This window comes from Sinocyclocheilus anshuiensis, unplaced genomic scaffold, assembly GCF_001515605.1.
Source record: "Sinocyclocheilus anshuiensis isolate Anshui unplaced genomic scaffold, SAMN03320099.WGS_v1.1 scaffold419, whole genome shotgun sequence".
NCBI lineage: Eukaryota > Metazoa > Chordata > Actinopteri > Cypriniformes > Cyprinidae > Sinocyclocheilus > Sinocyclocheilus anshuiensis.
The window spans coordinates 346,703-350,677 of record NW_015548228.1 but is presented as its reverse complement, the minus strand read 5'-3'; the positions used below and the strand labels follow the sequence as shown (position 1 = coordinate 350,677).

At 39.2% G+C, this 3,975-nt stretch overlaps 1 protein-coding gene and 1 long non-coding RNA gene across 2 annotated transcripts in view; one reads left to right on the top strand and one right to left on the bottom strand.

Moving 5' to 3' along the window:
• The window catches only part of rab11fip4a (RAB11 family interacting protein 4 (class II) a), a 57,630-nt gene that overhangs the window by 4,286 nt on the left and 49,369 nt on the right, over window positions 1–3,975 (top strand). The gene's annotated exons all lie outside the window — the stretch shown is intronic.
• LOC107654483 (uncharacterized) overlaps window positions 3,701–3,975 on the bottom strand; it is a 1,321-nt gene continuing 1,046 nt past the window's right edge. Inside the window, exon 3 of the long non-coding RNA XR_001630340.1 lies at window positions 3,701–3,738. This is a non-coding gene — a long non-coding RNA (uncharacterized LOC107654483). The remainder of the gene's footprint in view (window positions 3,739–3,975) is intronic.

Genomic DNA, 3,975 nt, shown 5'->3' with positions numbered 1-3,975 from the left:
TTGCTAACATTGAGCCCTTGATGCAACACTCATTAACAACAACACTGCTTCACAGGGACCCACACAGTGACAAGACTGAGCTTTAATTTAATCTTTCACAGATGTTATTTGACCTTTCTAGGCTCAAACGTAACAGAATGCAAAACTGGCAACGAAAATGTTGCTTAATGCATCACAAATGCTGACTGTGAGGATGAAGACTGATGAAAGACTCTTGCTTGATCAGTGAGTTCAATCGTAATCAGCCTGCAGATATTCTGGACGTGGTGTGAATTTTTTTTATTTCTGCTAATGTCACCAGTTTTTAGTTATGTAAACTGAACACAACTGCTCTAAAGTACTTCTTTAAAGGGACATTTAATATGTCATTGGTTACTCCCCCACACCGTTCAAACCTGTATAACTAATGAAGACATTTTTAAAGGCATAGTTCACCCAAAAATGAAAATTACCCCATGATTTACTCACTCTCAATCCATATGACTTTCTTCTCTCAGACGAATACAACTGGAGTTATATTAAAAAATGTCTTGGCTCTTTCCAAGCTTTATAATGGCAGTGAATGGCTGTTGATATTCAATAGTTCAATAGAAGTCCAATAAAGTTGATGTGAATTGAATTGATGTGTGTTTGTAGGAAAAATATCCATATTTAAAACTTTATAAACCGTAATCTCTAGCTTCCACTTCCACATGAGAGAGTGCCGTTCCAGCTGATTCACTGCCATTATAAAGCTTGGAAGAGCCAGGACATTTTTTTTATATAACTCCGATTGTATTTGTCTGAAAGAAGAAAGTCATACACACCTAGGATGGCTTATGGGTGAGTAAATCATGGGGTAATTAAAATTTTGGGTGAACTATCCCTTTAAAGGTGGGGTAAGCGATTTTTCAAAAATGCTTTAGAAAACTGATTCGGGCCGAGTAGCAAAACAAACTTGTAGCCAATCAGCAGTAAGGGGTGTGTCTACTCATAATGTGGAGGAGAGAGCGTTCAGTGCACAGCCCAGACGAGAGACAGAAAGATAGAGATGGCAAAACAAACTTGTAGCCAATCAGCAGTAAGGGGTGTGTCTACTCATAATGTGGAGGAGAGAGCGTTCAGTGCCGAGCCGAGCCGAGCGACAGAAAGATAGAGATGGCGGATAAAAAAACAAAAGAGGAAATTGTCTGCGGAACAAAAGAAGGCTTAAGGCAAGAAGTAGGGCCCGTGTAAATATCGAATCAGCTTTCCAGCACTGGAGAGAACTCAAGGAGTGGAAGGCCTGCGATCGGACGCCGAGGTTGCTTTGTTTCTTCTCGATAGGTGAGTAACACCGTGTCTGCGCCCGCAACAGCTAAAGTCTGTCAAGTACACTGGACGTGACAAAGCGACCGTTGAAAATCATTTGAAATTTGTGTCAATACGTCATAAAAAGAACGCAGCAGCAGTTGTCTGTCGGGGATTTTTTATATCGTGTCGTGCCACGCCTCATCCAGTGTAGACCATAGATATGTATATATATCTATGGTGTAGAGACAGCATCACTGATTATAATGAGTTCTATAGTATTTTGTCACGCCGCACCACTCGCGTCCGGTGTAGACACGGTGTAACATTGGTTTTGCTTTGTTTCACAGAACTAATCGTTGCCTGGGTTGCTTACATATGTGTGAGGCGGAGCTATCAAAATAGGGGCGAGACCCTTTTGGGGTAGGGGCGTGTTTGTTTTGGTGATTTCAAATGTCAACATTGGCTACCAGAAATCGCTTACCCCACCTTTAATCAAACCAAAGAGATTTCTGTCCTTTCCATTTCCCTCAAACTTTCACAGTGCAAAAAGTTTAAGACATTGTAAACATAATCAATATGCATTGAGCAGTTTAATCCAAGTCTTTCTATGTTAATTAAAACATGACATTAAATCTGTTCATAATAAAAAGTGATTGCGTTTCTTTAGAAGACTTGGATTAAACCACTCAATTTATACGAATTATGATTACAATGTCTTTATGAACTCTTTTGAACACACTCTTTGCTGGCTCTAAATTAAGTGAAATCACTAAATACAATGTAACCAAATTATGCTCCTGTTTTGCACATTCACTGATATGCAGATGATATGCAACATGGATTATTTACAGTGTATGTAACCCAATAGTATCCAGCTGCAGACCCGCAGCACCAGCAGTTTCAGAACCGCAGCCACAGAACTGGAAGTGAGGGGGCGGAGCTTACGTTCTTAACAGAGTAGCGCCACCTTACGGTTTTTAAGGGTAATTTGCTTTTATTGCACACGATACGTCATACTTTATGTATGTATGCATTTTATAATGATATATTAAGCATTTTATAAACATTAATCTTGTGTAATTTAGTTGTAGGCCTATACAGTTATTCGTTTCATTGTATTATGCGAGTTATTTCCTGTTTGTGACATTAAAAATAATGTTTGAAACTTCTGGGCATTTTATATGAAATATACTTTAATCACAAGATTCAAAATAAATGTTTACTCCAAAGTCAAAAACACATGCATCATACATTTTTCTATATGAAAACTAAAACATTTCAATAAAACACACACACACACAAACAGCAGCATAATTTTATCCCTGCTCCTGTGCTTTACGGGACAGTGGTGCGTAGTCCTGGAGGAGTGTGGCCAACGTGAAATACGTTGTAGAGAGTTCCCAGTTAACAGAGTCCCAGACGGCTGAGTGACTCTCCCGGCAGCCCAGAGACTTCAGCGCCCGCTGATAGTAATCTATCGCCTATTGATGGAGAGAGAGAGAGAGAGAGAGAGACGGCTACTGTGATGCAGCTACAACGACAATGACCTTCTTCCTGGTCTTATTATGGATGATGAATTTTACACAAATTAATTTAGCAGACGCTTTTATCCAAGGGACTTACAAATGAGAACAATAGAAGCAATCAGACCAACGAGAGAACAACTGTATACAAGTGCCATGACAAGTCTCAGTTAGCCTAACACGGTACACGTAGCTAGGTTTTGTTTTTTTAATAATAGAATGGAATAGAATAGAACAGAACAGAATAGAATAGGTAAGTGCGTCCAGGAAAAGGTCTGTGAGAGTGATTTTGTGCCTCTTTGGGATGGCACCACAAGGCGCCGTTCACTTGCAGAACGCAAGCTTCTGAAGGGCGCATAAGTTTGAACTAGCGAGTTTAGGTATATTGGTGCAGCGCCAGTGGTTGTGGTAGCCTACTGGTAGCCAATGTAACCTGATGAGGAGAGGAGTAACCTGAGCTTTTTTTTTGGCTCATTGAAGACCACTCTCGCTGCTGCATTCTGGATCAGTTGCACAGGCTTGATAGTACACTCTAAAAAATGCTGGGTTAAATACAACCCAGAATATTTCTTAGACAGACAGACAGACAGACAGATAGATAGATAGATAGATTTGAGACATACCTCACAAGCGTAGCCTGTTATCCACTTGGAAGAGCCTCTTGTAGGGTTTCTGCACTGTAATATACATGTATCTTTGTTAATTTCAAATTGGTCAGAAGGGGGTGCAAATGTAATGGTGGGCTGGAGGAAATGTCCAGTACCTTTCAGAGAAAACTCCAAAGTTCTCCAGAAGAGTCCACCATCTCCGTGTGATTGGAATGTCACACTGGAAGAAAAATCTTTTTTAAATATCAACTGCTACAACATCATAAAGGTCAATTACTTTAACTGATAACTACTTATAGATGTAAAATCAAAGGGTGCTCCCAAGACAAGATGTACTGGAAAACAACAAAAAATAAGAATATTCTCCCTGTAAATGGCACAAAAAAACCTTACTTGTTCCTTATTTAACAACTAAATAATCACACCAATAATTGGTTGCAAAAATGTATAGTATAGCCTAAAATAAATAAATTTGTACACAGGTAAACTATTATGCAATAATAAATTGTGAGTACATATATTAAACAAACAAGTCAAGATGTTCATACCTCCGCAGACAACTGCCTTGTTGA